This window comes from Lipotes vexillifer, unplaced genomic scaffold (assembly GCF_000442215.2).
Source record: "Lipotes vexillifer unplaced genomic scaffold, Lipotes_vexillifer_v1.1 scaffold1041, whole genome shotgun sequence".
Taxonomy (NCBI): Eukaryota; Metazoa; Chordata; class Mammalia; order Artiodactyla; family Lipotidae; genus Lipotes; species Lipotes vexillifer.
This window is the reverse complement of record NW_006775616.1, coordinates 650,110-666,880: the sequence shown is the minus strand read 5'-3', so window position 1 is coordinate 666,880 and position 16,771 is coordinate 650,110. Positions and strand designations below refer to the sequence as shown.

At 34.6% G+C, this 16,771-nt stretch overlaps 1 protein-coding gene across 2 annotated transcripts in view; it reads right to left on the bottom strand.

Annotated features, from left to right (window-relative positions):
* Nucleotides 1-16,771, bottom strand: part of CNTN6 (contactin 6) — a 293,689-nt gene that overhangs the window by 253,652 nt on the left and 23,266 nt on the right. The gene's annotated exons all lie outside the window — the stretch shown is intronic.

The window sequence follows — 16,771 nt, the reverse complement described above, 5'->3', positions numbered from 1 at the left end:
TTTTGGTATAGGCACTGTCTCTAATTTTCTGTGTGACGTTCGGAAAGTACTCTCCTTGTTTGAATGTCAGTTTTTTATCTGACAAATTGTGGAGTGGGGGGGGGGCAGTTGGACCAGATGATTTCCAAATTATCCAGAGAATGAATTATAGGACTTGACCTGATGACAAGGAACATTACAGTTGATCCTAAATTAATGGAGATGCACAGGATTGGGGTGGTGCCCACTCTGTATCTTGGCCTCACATGTCATTCTGGTCACTTTAGGGTGTCATCATATGGGAATGAATGCAACAAAGTAATCATTATGTAACAAAATGTCAAAAACATTTATTATGTACAAGTAATGTTGAAAGTTGTGGTCTGAAAAATTATATTCTGAGATAAAAGAAACATAATTTCAAAAGAATGAGTTGATTGATTCAGATAGGTTGTCTCTATAATTCAACCAATAAATAGATTAAACCAACTCAAGGTAGATTCTAAAAGTAGCTAAAGAGAAGCCAATTATGTAAATCTGGTTGGTACGCGCTTCATTTAGAATATTTCTTGTAGACAGCCATTCGCTGCTACAAAAGTTTTGAACCTCTGGGCCCTGTAGTGGGTGCTCACTCAATTTCAGAGACATACCCTTTGCTTTCTATTGCTCAAAGTTTTTTTTTCTTTTTGAACAATCTAGTATATATATATATACACCCCCACACAAAATTGAATGGCTGCATCAAATATTGAAGTTTTACATATTGAGAATATCACTTTAACCATTGCTTTAGCCTAGCAGAAGACCCTAAAAAATTCTGGAAACGTAGAAAAGACCCTCTAGTTATATGTAAGACTGTCTTTTTCTAGTGGACAAGAATTCAATCAACAAAATATATTTAATGCTGAGAATACTTGATATCAAAGTAACAGATTAAAAAGTGAAAATTCAATCAACTTATTGTTTTTCTATACAAGATATCAAAGTAGTTCATTGACTTTACAGATTTCCTCTGGTTGTGTCAACCAAATCATATTATTGGTCAGTATTACTTAGTCATAGCCCTAATTAAATCTCATGGTTATAGGGGAATAAAATATAGTCATTTAGAGAGGTTTATGTGCTTACATATATATCTCACAGTAGATATTAATATGGATAAACTTGATGCATAATCTGAACTCAAAGAATTTATGTAATCGAAAATGGATTTGGCTTACAAAACACGAAGTATCAGTCTTATGAAATTTTCCTTCTTGTGTTCATTATATAATAATATTGTTAGAATATAATAGAAATGTTTATATAAAGTTGTAATATCAAGAGAAATTAATTTTCCTTTTTTTCTGGTGGTTGTATAGTTATTTTAGAACTGTGATAGGATATATCCTTTAAGCAAAAGTGTTTCCATATCAAGTAGTAGACAAAAATAGGCATTTTTAACTTTTCCACTTTAACTGAAAACAAATAAATACTTTTACAAAAACATGTGTAAACTATATATAATACATATAAAATACATGAAATGTATATACTTCTATACAATTTATATATTATATATATATGTATGTATGCTTATATATATGTATAATTTAAGGTACTTAGGACACCAGTGATGTGGTGATGACATATCAGATAATTAATAGATAAGAGGATCCAGAACTAATGGGAAAGGTGCTGACTCTCCAGATGACTTTCCCTCTATCCTTCCTCTGGTCATGTGGGGAGTTCCTAGTTGGTGATGGGAAGAAGAGGCATGTGGAAGAGACACAGGAAGAAGCTCTAAATATAAAGATTATGCATTCTTTTTGAAAGCCTTTGTCATCTCTTCTGGCTTGACCCAGGACATTACTTTCATTACATAAAATGTAATGTGTCTGCAACCAAAAAAATCTTATTTAACAAACATTGATTGATGACCTACTAAGAGCTCTTTGTGTCAGTGATAAAAAGTTGAACAAGGCAAAAATGGTCTCTGCCCTCCTGGAGCTTTTATTCTAAAGGTGATGGTGCCAGAGACAATAGGAAAATAGGCAGAGCCATAATAAATAAAGATTGTGATAAGTATGAAGAAATAAATAAATAGAATAATTAGTGACCTGAGGTATAATGAGATGGGGAGTCATTCTGCTACTTTAGGTAAACTGATTAGGGAAGGTCAGATCACTGAAAATCCTTCCAGTTAAATGAACTCTCACCTTACTACATGATAAGCCAAAAGTGGGGAATAAGTCTTAACCAGCAGAATTAGATTTATCTAAAGAATCTATAATTAGCATACATTCATATGCACGTGTTTGTTTTTTTGTTTTTTTTAATATCAAGTACTGATTTTAACTTTCTCTGCAGTCCTCCATATTGAAGATGAGGAAATGGAGGCTCAGAAGGCTGGCAAGCAAAATAAACTCATGAAATCTGAAACTTTTCCAAACAATTATCAATTTAACTATTTAGGAAAACATAGGCGGAAGACAAAAATAAACTGAGGAACATAACATTGGTTTGGAAGATTGTTAGGCTCTCAAGAACTGCTATGATTCTAGAGGTTATGAAGAGTACCTAATGGTAAAAGGAGATATTAGAATTTAAAATGCTAATGAAATATAAAAGCAAAATGAAAACTACAATCCCCAAAAGGCAGAACACATCTAGCTCATCGTAGCAATATGGAACTGGCTTTTGTCTTAAATCTTGTCTCTTAAGATGATATCATCTCAGTGTATTGGGGCTTGTCAAATAAACATTAGGATGTATGTAGTATCAGTACCTTGATTAGCTTAAGTGGAAAAGTAGGCTTTGATTTACAGAAATTCACATCACAGCCAAGTCTTACTTGAAACACTTCTAGTCCATAAAGCAACACTGAAACTTGAGGCATCTTGCTGACACTATGACTTATTTTTTAATATTTGTAAAGGGCAATAAGTAAGAATGAGTTCTTATATCATTTTACAAGCTGGGTGGCTGGTTAGTAGTCATTTTTATTCTGACCTGGTTTGAACTTGCACAATACTCGCATTGCCTCTGGCATTTGACTGTGTGCAGACTACATTTTATTTCTTTCTCCAGAAATTGAACTCTGCCTGGGAAAGCCAGAATTTCCTAGAAAATTGTGCTCCAAGCCTATTGATTTAAAAGGTAAATAAACTGCTTTCTTTTGCCCCAGATTCTATTTTCAAATCTTGCTTGTGTATCTCAGAATTTATTCAAAACCAATTCTGAAAATGAGTGCTCTAAAACTCTGGGTTTGTCTCTCAGTCTTTGCACAGATAGCGAATCAATAATTTGGTAATTTAAAACAATCAGATATATTAGCTGTCATTTATGGGTAAGGCACAGTATTAAAGATTTAGGTAACTAGATTAAAAATATTTTAATTGGTTATTTTTGTTTCACAGAGATATCTTAAGTGTACACACACAAAACATTAACTTACATTTCTTAAGTGCTACATTTCCTGAATGTTACAGATAAAGAAAAAAAAATGTAGGCTGATTCATTCAGTTATTCTTGTGCCCATTCTATAACTTAAAAGCAAACAAACAAATAAACAAACAACAAGCAAAACACTATTATGTAAATTGCAAAGGCCCAGGTTTTGAAGATACTACAATGAGCAAACAGGATTGGGTATAAACCTTATAGAGATTAACTTGTTATTTTAAGAAACTGATAAATGCTATGATATAAGCAGTGTGGGATTTGAGGGGAAATACTACAAAAGTACCTCTCTTAGTCTAAGGAGGATCAGAAAACCTTCCTGGAGGAAATAACTGAGAACTAAGGAATAAGTAGAAGTAAAACTCCATGGTGTTGGGGAGTGAGGAAGGGGAAAGGATATTCTGATCAGAGGAAAGTAAATGTGTGGAAGATGAGAGCAAAAGACAACTTGACTGACAGAAGAAACGAAGTGAGGTTCAATGGGGCTAGAGCATAGAAAGAAGAGGGTAGGGTGATTTGAGGAGCCTGAGGGGAAAGAGACTAAATGACACGTTAACAAAAGAATAATGTTACTAGGGTTGATATAATTTAGAGTTTCTCAACTTGGGCAATATTGACACGTTGGGATGGCTAATGGTTTGTTGTAAGAGGAAAGACAGCTGTTTTGTCTATTGTGGACTGTTTTGCAATATCCTGGCCTCCATACACCAGATGCTGCTACCACCCTCCTCCAATGTGATAACCAATACTACCTTGATATTTTCAAATGTCTATTTAGGGTGCAAAATCACTGCTGGCCCAGAAGCACATTAAATGGATTATGTGTCACTATCAACTGAGAATTATCCCAGAGATGCAAGGATGGTTTGACATAAGAAAAATTAAGCAATGGAATACACCACATTGATAGAGTGAAGGGGGGGGGGGAAGGAAGAAAAATGCTTATCTTAAGTGATGCACAGAAAAAGGATTTGACAAAATCCAGCACCCTTTCATAATAAAAACACTCAGAAAGCTAGGAATAGAATGAAACTTCCTCAAAATGATAAAGAACATTTCCTCTGAACCTGGTAATAAGACAACTCCGTTGAACTATTTCTCAGAACTTTTAGTAAATAGCATAAATATCTGGATATGTAAAAATAAATATTGTGATCATGGACTTTTTTAAGTTGAAGCTGTTCTAAACGTTGAGCTGGACCAAGGGAGCACTGTCCTTGGATTTTGCAATTTTTTTTTTTATCACAGACACACACACACACACACACACACACACACACACAGGTTTTCTAATGTTACTTTTTCTTTTTTCTCAAATGTGCCTAGACAGGAATGTTCTAAGGCCTAAAATCAGACCATCAACAAACAAATAAAATGATAGTCATATTATGATCTACATCTACTGACTTAAAAAGGACTGAAATAATCACTTTACTAATAGTTCAGCTTCAAAATTCATATTACAGTTATTTGGAAGAGGGAACCTGAAAGAGCCTGTGACACACTTGCCAACAGTTCCCTCCTTCACTTCTGCCACATTGACTTCTTTTCAGAATTCTTCCAAAAATGGGTGGAAATATTTGAGATGGCTCAGTGAATTAGACCCCTTATGTATGATTATATGAAAAGCTAGCCACACACCATTTCCACCTTCTTAATTTATGGATCAGAGATTACATTTGTAAATAAAAGAAAAAGGAGAGCGGAAAATGATAATTTCTATAGAGGAATTGGAAAGCAGTCATCTTAATAACACAAAGGTCATCAATCTGCAGAAAACATTAATGACACAAATGCTAAACTTAACTCTCAGATGTCTCTTGGACTTGCCAAAATCATTTCCATTAAATTATGAATTAGAGAGACATAACTGTATGAAAGGCCAAGTGACCAGTACTTGAATTGAGGAAAACAACATGAATTGGATTGGTGTGAGGAATAAATATTCATTCTTTCAGCAATTATGTTACCCATATTTACAACCTGTCCACAGACTATAACCTAAAGAAGAGAGGAGAATAATAAATGAGAATTAGAGTTCAAAAAAATTATGGAAAACACACATTATTAAGGACCTGAGGACTTCTGGATCAGTGAATTGTGAAAGTATGGGCAAGTCACTTACCCAGGTCTTACTTTTTACTTTTGTGAAAGCAGGACTTTAAGTCCCTACTCTCTTGGTTTTGGAGTCAGTGTTCGCCCTGACATCCAGTTTTTGGCCAAATCTCACTTTTCTTCATTGAAACCTCTATCAGATAAAATATTTTAATATCTCAAGAATATTCTTCTCAGTACATTTCACACCTGGGATATTTTTGTGATAATATGTTTTATATTATTTTCCCCTTCTTTTTTCTTGTCTATGTTTTAGAAGTTCCCTAGGATGTTATACTTTATAGATTAATTCTCTACCTTTCTTATTTTATTGCTACTACTATAAAATTATTTTTATTTCTTTCCTTTCTGGATAACTCCTTCAACTTTATCTTACAACTGTGTGCTGAATGTAATTTTTTTTATCATTTTTGTTGTTTTGATTTTAGCTATCATAATGTAAGCTTCCAAAAACTATTTCTACTTCCTGTATTGTTTTCTTCCTTTTATTTCTTTAATGTCTTTTTTTGTGGATGAAAAAGTTTTTATTTGTATTTTTTTGTAAAATCATTTAAAAAAATTTTTATTTTATGTTGGAGTATAGTTGATTAACAATCTTGTGTTAGTTTCAGGTGTACAGCACAGTGATTCAGTTATACATATACATACATCTATTCCTTTTCAAATTCTTTTCCCATTGAGATTATTACAGAGTATTGAGAAGAATTCCCTGTGCTATACAGTAGGTCCTTGTTGGTTATCTATTTTAAATGTAGCAGTGTGTACATGCCAATCCCAAACTCCCAAACTATCCTTCCCAAGTTTTTACAATCTTGATATGAAGAAATCAGTGATTTTTTGAAGTTTTCTCTTTTGTTTCCATACAATGCCATTTTAATGGTTATTATTATTTGAAGGCCTTACTCTTGTATACTGAGGGCTTCCTCAAATGGTTCATAACCCTAGCTCTTCATTCATATATCAGTATTCATGAATGTAGTGTGTTGGCTGATGCTCTTCATTTTTAGGTTATTAAGGCTGACAGTTTTTTATTGGAAAATTCCTAAACATGGATATTTTTAAGTCTATGTTTTGGGTGTTTCAGTTTCTGCACAGAAAGATCATCCAAAGTCAGTTTTCTGTCTCAAGCCTGAAGCTATTTTCTTTTCTGTCTTAAGACTGAATGTCTGGAGATCCTGTAACTCAATTTCTCTGCAAATATTCTCCAATCTCCCATAGGTTTTGTCTGTGTGTGAGTGAAAGGGAGAGAGAGAGGTAAACAGACAGACAGAGAGGGACAGTCCACTGATTGGAGAAGGTGATGACCTGGGAGCCCAAGTGAAAGCCTTTCAAATAAGCCTTCTATTCCAGTTTTAGCATCCCTGCCACTACCTTCCAAGCTATAAGGTGACTCCAGTTCCTGGTCCTTTGAGGGGAATCCACAAGATATTTCACTTACTTCTTGCAGTCATCTTCCTTTGAGAGTATTTTGGTATGATGCTTTCTCTTTCTGCATTTATCCTTCCACTTTGTGTTCTTGTAGTTTTTTAGATTAAAACTTGTCTCTGTGTTTCATTGACAATGGAATTTTTATTTCTGTTTCTTGTCATCCTCGTTATTTGTGAATCATTTTAGAGAGGGTACAAGTAAAGAAATGTCTTTTATCAACATCCGGAGACTAAAAACAGCAAAGAAGACTAAAAACAAAGAAGACTTTGTGAAGTCTTCTTCACAACATCATCAACAATTATCTTTTACCTCTTATGAGCTACCAATTTACTTGGTCTATATTTATGGGGTTTTTTTTGTTTTACATTTATTGTGAGTCTTTACAGATCCCTGTGTTCCTATAGACCTGTGAGACAGGAACTTTGTCTTTTAGTAAATGACTATTTACATAATTTCAGATAGGACCTACCACATATGAGATGCTTAATAACCATTTGCTGAATTGCATTAATAAAGGAGGAAGGAAGAGGATGTTATTCTGTGTCATTACTTCTATTCATATCTCTCCTCCTTCCTGCCACACACAGGAATTCAGCTTTCAAAATTTCCAAGGCTTGATTCATTGGATGAATAAAACTGCAACTAAAAGAACCTAAACTGAAGTTATACAATGGCTAAAGAGAAAAGATGCTCAAACTGGTGAGTGAACACAATTAAAGAGCTCTTCAATTAATGCTACCAGTCATCTTGCCTTTACAATCATTCCTCTTCTCTCTCTCTCTCTCTCTCTCTCTCTCTCTCTTTACCTTCCTGTCCTGGAGAAGTCTGTGACTGGAATTGTAGATACTCATGGAACCATACATAACTGAAAAGTCTGTTCTCTAGTACATGGATTGTATGCCACCACCTTCTTTGAAGACATCCCTATTTTTCCAGCTGGAAATCATCTCTTTCTCTTTTGAATTCTGTAGTACTTTTGCTATCACAGTGACTAGCTGTGAACATGCAAATCTCTATCGAAATGACCAATAAATGAATAGTGACCATATGTGAGAACAGGATTGTTCTAGCTGTGTGCCCATACCAGAGTCATGGAGAGATATTTTAGAAAGATGATTCTCCTAACCCACTGGGTAGGTGAGGACTTTTAACTAATATGTTTTAGTAACATGATGCCATTCTGTGTAATTATACATGAATTTCTATGTGCAACCTGAGACAGTCTGCAGGTAAATAGAGGTCTCCAGTTAACACTAGAGTGGTATCTAGGATTAACTAGATGACACAGGAGAGTTATTACTGCATCTTAACCACCTGAATCAATCCCCCAGGAAAGATAGGGCTATACAGATTCAATAGTCTCATTGTGACAGTGTCACTGAATTTGTTTACTGAATTTGAATACTACATCCTACAAATGTTTTATTTATCTCTCAATTTAATTCTTAATATTTTGTCATGTTATTATGTTTCTTCAGAAATCATTCCTTTTCCTAGAATTTATAATGAAGTTGTTCACATATTGAGCAATATACTTTATTGCATTAATTACTCCCAGCCTCACATTTTTCATGATAATTTATTTATCTTCTGAATCAATAATTAGATCATAAACTGAATAAGTCATGATTCTGCAAAAATATACACATGCCTCTCATTTATTCACCAGGAGGGTAAACTTTTTTCAGTAAAATGAAGCTGATTTGAATAATATCAATATTTGTGAATGCATTTGGCTACTAGTTAATCCAAAGTAATTAGACTGTGTATTTATTATTCTGAAAGTTCCTTGCCTCTTCAGGAGTTAAAGGCAATATAGTATTTCCACCCCTATCTTTCCTTTCTAATCTCATTTTCTACCACTCACCTGAACTCAGTTTTCTTGTCAGGAACCCCATGAGATATCAGAGCGTGAGGAAAGGCACTCTGACTTTCATCTTCACAACTCAGTGCCTATTGTATTTCCTAGTACCTAACAAGTATTTAATAAGTAATAATGTGATTAGTGAATGCTCATTATTACCATGCCCATTATTCTATAAGAGCTATACATTTTAACCTCTTTCGTTCATTCATCTCTTCTTTGAAATTGCTTATGATTGCTTTTCCACCCAATAAAATTCCCTTGCATTTCTCAATGTCATGGACTTTCTGAATCTTTATGTCACCTGCCTAGGAGGATGTGGTCCCTCCAACACTTAACATTGCACTCTCCTATGAATCTTTGGGTCTATTTTCCCTATTTTGCTGTGAGCTCTTTGAGAAAGGAATTTCTAAGTACCTGAGAAATTATAAGTGCATTAAGGTTTAATTAAACTGATAGAGTGTTCCCTGAGGGACTGAACAGTGAAGTGCAGAAGTTCCACAACTTTTTCTGATCCTGTTGTTCTCGGTGTCTCAGTAATTTTCTCCTGGCATCCCTAGGCCAAAATAAACACCAAACAGTTGCATGTATAAAGCAGTTTGATTCAAACAACTTGTGTTTTAACAACCTAGGGGCTGTTTGAAAAATAATATGCATATCCAGGCATACCTTGTTTTATTGTGCTTTGCTTTATGGCACTTCACAGATACTATGTTTTTTACAAACTGAAGTTTGTGGCAGCCCTGCCTCGAGCAAGTCTATCGGTGCCATTCTTCCAAGAGCATTTGCTCATTTCATGTCTCTGTGTCATGTTTTGGTAGTAATTCTTGCAATATTTCAAACTTTTAAATTATTACTCTGTTTGTCATGGTGATCTGTGATCAGTAATCTTTGATGTTACTACTATGACTTGCTGAAGGCTCAGATGATGGTTAGCGCTTTTTAGCAACAAGATATTTTTAATTAAAGTATAGACATTTTTAAAGTATAGACATATAATGCTATTGCACATTTAATAGACTACGGTATAGTATAAACATCACTTTTATATGCATTGGGAAACCAAAAAGTTTATGTGACTTGCTTTATTGCAATTTTTGCTTTATTGTGTTCTGGAATCGAACCTACAGTATCTCTGAGGTATGCCTGCAATGATAGAAAAGATAATATTTTTATTTTCTTCTTAAATCACCAATTTTACTTATGGCACATATGCTCCTGTTAGGCAGAGCACAACTTCTCAACCCTTGAAATAAGAGTGCCCAGCCTTATTTCCTATTCGACACTGATTTTCACCCAGCATTTGATTTTTGTAAAGCACAACCACTGGAAGCCCACCTCCAACAATGACACGATATTGAAAGCAAGTAGTGTGATAAAATGTTGGAGCAAAACAACCTCAAAGTAGTAGTCCATGCAGTAGCTGACAGGTGTCGAGCATCACTGTGTTGCTCTGGAACGTTTAATTAAATCCCGTGATGCCTCTGTGAATTCACTGTGGTGCTCTGGGGTGCCTTGATTTTCAGTTTGGGAATGGAGAGTATGGTAGTAGAACACATTGATTTTGGCAAAAGACTGCTTGGTTTTGAATTCTGGCTCCTTTATTGAATGGCTCTTTGACTTTGAGCAACTTACCTTTCTGGATCTCAATTTAGTTATCTGTAAAATGTGGAATGTTATCACTTCTTCTTAGGGTTTTTATGAGAATTAACTGTGTTAGTCTAAGAAAAGAACTTACGAAAGTGCTTGGGACTATATAAAGTGGGTAGCTATTCCTGTTGTGATTAATACTAATTTGAACTAAATATCTTGCTTTTGTAGTAGAGATCAGCCAAACACCATACAGTGTCGCTGTATGTCCTCGGGGGGCTACCACTATTCCTATACCATCTACATTATTTCTTTACTCATAGTGAATCTAATGATACTATATTACTTGAAATTCACTGAGTAATTACATCAGGCATTGTGCTAAGACTTTTAGATTCATGCATATCAATTAATTCTCTAAACAATCATGAGAGATGTTATTTCCCAGTTATACAAGTGACAAAACTGAAGCTAGAGATGTCAAAAGTATATCTCAGTTCAACCAGCTAGTAAGTGTCTCAGCTGACCAGTATTCAAATCCAGATGTGCCTGACTCCCAACTTGAATTCTTCACTACTACCCCTTCTGATGGACCAAAAGGAAAGGCAGTTTCTGTCACTAGACTAAGAATCTTAGATCTTCTTACAACTGAGGGACAAAGCAGAGGTTGTAAAAGCAGGTACAGGTTGGGTCAGGACCCAGGAGGACTTGTATTTCACATCATTCACAATTGCATCTTCATCTCAATCACAGTCCTGACAACACTGTCAATGTGCTCATATTTTTTTCCTTAAGTACTGATTTAGAGTATAAGATAGAAATCTTCAGGGCTGCTGAATATTAAGTGAAATTGTTAATGGAGTCATTATAAAATATATCACCTTCCTGCAGGATTCATCTATAAAAGGAATTTAGTTTTTCCAAATTTACCAACTTTGAGAGAGACTTTTAGAAATGTTCAGAGGCTAGAATATGTGCGGAGTCCACCATCTAAGGAATAATGGATAGTATTGATTTCTTTCAGCCACTCAAACCTCTATATGAGTCTATGGTGTCCTAAATCAAGAAGCAGTTTTTGGTTTTTGACAATGATATAGAAAGTATCTACTTTCCCCATGATGTTATACCTGCTTTATGTGGTTTCTTAAAAAAAAAAAAAAAAAGTTTCTTCTATGGTTTTTCTGTTGTTTAGCAAAATTGGATCTGTTTTAAAGTCAATCTTTTAATAAGTGAATATTTACATATCCTAAATCAAGAAGCAATTCTGTTTCTCTGACACCAATATTTTAAATGATGATTCTTCTGTCTCTTTCATAAGACTTGGTTTACTGCTTTTTGAATGTCTGTGGTGTAAATATCAGATGTAGAAAACATAAAGCACTTTTCCTTAAGAAGGACACAGGTCTAGCACATTTTTGGCCATGGGAAATATTCAAATGTAACACAACAGCTGACAAGTAAGTGCTCCAACCCTAGACAACAGTTTGAAAACACCATCCATAGATACGTTAAAATTGACCTACCCAGTGAAAACAGCTATAGGAGACATTTATAGAGAAGAAATATATAAAAATAACTAAACATTTAAAAATTACAATTAAAGAACAAAACAAGAGAATGCACTGAAAAAACTGGAATCTGTTTGTAATTCATTTTTAAAAAAACTGTATACAAATACAAAGCCTATATGTGCATATAAATAGAAATATGGGTCTATTTGCTTTCCATTTAGATTTACCTGAGAGGATCAGCATCAAAACTGGTAAAGAGAGGAGAATGAAAAAAAATATCATTTTTTAAAGTTATTACTCAAATCTTTTCAAGTCTGTTCAGAGGCAATAAATAATGTAAAATGAATTATTATGTATTGTAAATAAGAATACAGTGTGAATACAGGCTCAAAATAACTATACCATTTTAAAAAGTCAACAGCAGCAGAAAAACTGCTGGCTATTTAGAGTTAAAAATCATAGCCACAAAGATGAACTTATTTCTTAAACTGGGAAGAGAAAGATGACAGTAGATAATATCTTATTTACATTATTTTGACTATTTAAAAATGTACTGGGCTTCCCTCGTGGCGCAGTGGTTGAAAGTCCGCCTGCCGATGCAGGGGACACGGGTTTGTGCCCCGGTCTGGGAAGATCCCACGTGCCGCGGAGCGGCTGGGCCCGTGAGCCATGGCCGCTGAGCCTGAGCGTCCAGAGCCTGTGCCCTGCAACGGAAGAGGCCACAACAGTGAGAGGCCCGCGTACTGCAAAAAAAATAATAATAAATAAATAAATAAATAAATAAATAAAAAGTACTGTATGTTCTATTTTCTTTCGGCTTTGGTAGGTTTTAAACCAGAAAATTAGCAATAAAAGATTACAGAGTATTTCAGAGGATTAGATTATTTTACTCAAAAATTTTGCACAAACCTACAGAAAGCTAACTTTTTCCTTTGAGAATGAATATAGAAACCACAGCCACTGGAGTTGCATGTTAAAATCTGAGTCTCAGTGTTTGCTCTACAGTCTTGGGCAAGTCCCCTTATCTCCGTAGAATTCAGGGTCTCAGTGCTCATTGCAGATCATAAGTTAACATCCAGTTTATTAGAGTTTCAAATGTAAATGCTGTTTTTCTCTTAAAATCATAGGCTTACTTTGTATTGTTTATATAATGTTAGTAAAATAAGAAAAATCTCTTTACTTTTGCCATGATTAATGTTCAATTATTTCAAGTTGAGTAGACTAAACTTACTTAAACAATAAGGGCCATTGATAACTTAGTTTATTATAATGTCCTCAAATATTTTAAATGGTAGTTATAAAATTTAAGTATTTTGTTCTCTTAAGGGTCTCAAAGGTCTAACCAATCAACATAAGGACCTTAACAAGGAAAATCTTTCCGAGTATTTAAATGTTTTATATTACCCTCATAAAATAGTAAATCTTAACTTTCTTTTCAACATTTCAAAATGTTTTAAATTAGTTACTTTTTATATATTGTTCAACTTAAACTGATATGTTTAAAATCAGTTATTTGATTACAAACTTAAAAGTATAAACATAAGTCTTAGTTGTGCAGGGGATCCTCAGAGTTTTAATTATTACAGGCCCTTTATACATCAATGTGCAGAAGTGGTACTAATGAGCAAAAACTTACCCTAAACTGAAATCAAGAGTATTAATACCATGGGTTTGATTTATGTCATTATCTCTATATTTCATTCTAAAACATTTTCGTGTTAAAAGACATTTATCTTCTAAGGTGTTTACCAACCTCAAATGAGTTAAAACTTTTGGGCGGCATAAAATTGAGAACAGGCGCTAGGAGCTACCTATGCCTCAGATAATTTTCTGCATAACACACACAAGACACACTGAAAGTTAATTGTAATTATATTTACTATAATAACTGAAGACTCCAAGTTTAAACCCTTCAGATGGAGGTGGATTTTGCGGTTCTAGTTGCACGCTTAAATAGCCTTGTATGGCTCATTTTGCAACCCGTGACCCAGGTTACAGTTAACTTCTTTCAGTAAACTCCTTGCAGTTCACCTGATTCCTTGTGCATTTCATATTATTCTCATGTGGCTGGGCCACACCTCTTATAGATATTTATCTGTCTTTGATGGGGGGGGGGTCACAACTCCAGGTTTGAACCCTGCTAATTACACACATTAGCACCTAACATAAAAAGTGAAAGGTGATAGAACAGAGAAGTGAATCATCTTCAGAAATTCTCAAACATGCCGGGAAGTATGGTCAAACATTGCTAACTTACTCAGCATTTATCACCCTGGAAAATTTTAAATTCTGAACCATTTCATTTTGATCTTTTGGAGTCTGAAGTATGATTGATGACACATTTCAAAAGCAATCTAATTTTATTTTATTTATTTATTTATTTTTTGCGGTACGCGGGCCTCTCACTGTTGTGGCCTCTCCCGTTGCGGAGCGCAGGCTCAGCAGCCGTGGCTCATGGGCCCAGCCGCTCCGCGGCATGTGGGATCTTCCCGGACCGGGGCATGAACCCGTGTCCCCTGCATTGGCAGGCGGACTCTCAACCACTGCGCCACCAGGGAAGCCCAAGCAATCTAATTTTAAGCAGGAGAGGTTATTTATTTTGCCCTCTCACAATATACACAACAAAAAGTGGCATTTTTGAGATCTCCATGAATGGCAACTGCAAATGAATGTACTTGAATTTGCTATGAATAAATATGCAGTCATCTCCTAATAATAGAGAGAATTGAGTCAATTTAACATTTAGTCCTCAAATGAACAATGGAATTTTTAGGGAAATAGATATGGAAAAATTATCATTTTAAACCATGTAACATATTTGATGGTCATTTCTCTGGCTTTTACGTGAAAAGTATTTGTTTCTCAACCAGGTCATCTGAGTTTCTTTTATCTACTAATATTACAACACTTGAGAATTTCAATGTTGTTTTATTATTATTATCATTAGTGACCAGAAGGATGTATGTTAACAAAACAAAATTATTATGCTACAAAAGAAAAATCCACATGGTTACACTCATTGTAACAATAAAGTTATGCTTAAAAGATATACAAATCTCTTTGGTTACATATTCATCTCTGAATTGTTCTGGTTAACCATGAGCCCAGAGAAATGTATGACATCTATTGGATAGATTTCTAACCAAAAATAATTATAACTTGATATTAAAATAGCACTTAAGTCCACAGTATATTAAAAAAAAAAAAAAATCACTTAAGAAATTTACAAAGGTTTCCAACAATGAAGAGAAGTCATATATATTCTTGACTCTAAGTATATGGGTACCTGTGAACCTGCTTTACTCTTTATCTTTTTCTCGTCAAAGGCCAAATCCAGCACATAAGTCTTATATTTTGGTCTTGGTTCAAATTCTAACCAACTCTGTGCATATAATACACATTGAAGTGAAAATAAATCTAACAGATTTTTTTTGTCTATTTTTTAAATTTCCTTAGTCTGATTTAGCAGTTTATAATTATAAGGACTTGGAAATCCAAAATTAAGCATACACAACTTTTAGAGACAGGCTTGTGCCATGTGAGCCTTGGTATATTTTTCATAGGGATGCATAAACAAGGGGTCTGCAGTGTGAAAAATGCAACTTTTAGGGGTCTGCTGCTGAAAAATGCAGCATTTTATTTTTCTTCTAAAAATTGACCAAGTGATTGTGATTGTTTCATTTATTGAATGCTCCCTAACAAACCACCACAAAAATTGGTGGTTAAAACAACAATTTATTATTTCTCAAAGTCCTGTGGGTTCACTGGATAGTTCTTTGGATCTATGTAGTGCCTCCTGGGGTCACTCATATCAGAACTGGACTGGAAGATCCAAGAAACCCTCTTTCCTGCCTTGGCACAGACCCTTAGCTGGGGAGCCTGCATTTCCCTCCAAGTAGCCTCTCTCTTTTTGTAGTGTGTCTATAGGGACTCTATGGACCTCTTCCTTCAACAGAAACGAGAACTTCCTTAATGCATGCTGTTTGGGTTCCAAGAAAATGAAAGTAGAAACAGCTTGGCCTCTTAGGGACCAAGAATTGGTATAGTTTCACTTCCACTCTTGGTCAAAACAAGTTATGAGTCCAGAACAGAATCAAGAGGAAAGAAACAGACATCACTTCTTGAAGAGAGGGTGGGTACATATATACGGGGAGTGGAGGGCTTATTGGTGACCATCTTTGGAGATTATCTACCACAGTGAGAATCTTACATCTCTGTATATTTTTAATAAAATTTTAGCTTAGAGTGGAAATATTAGAAGTTTTGTTATCCTTAAAACATAAAAGTTTAGGGAAATATTTAGGAGTAATTTTTGGAAGAACATATTATTTGTGATTGTATTTTTCTGTATTATTATTTTATATACTTTCCAAATTTTCCATTTTGGACCTATACTTTAAAAATTAGTAAACTGTTCTTTTACTATTTTTTTCAAATCTTTCAAATGACTATTGTGCGAAAAAGTCAACATAAGGAAAAAACAACAAAATTGCAGGATTTGTGAAATTCAAAACAGGTTTTGCTTTGTTATCAAATGAGAGGAACCTCTAAATAGGTGGTTATTTTCTCTGTTCCCTATGCCATTCCATCTTGATTTCCATATCATCCTGATGCTAAATATTTGAATAGTGAAAAATGAATTTTCCCACATTGTAGACAGGAGAATTACTTTAGTCCCTAAGTCTGGTGGTATTATTTCATTCCCAGTAGTCCTCAATAGCTCCTCTATTTTTGTAGGAAGAAAATCCAAAGCCCTAACAATGCGCTGCAAAACCCTTGGTCAAGTTCTTGTCTATTTCTCTAGCTTCCTCTGGGCACCTGGAACTGAATCTTGCCTTCTTCA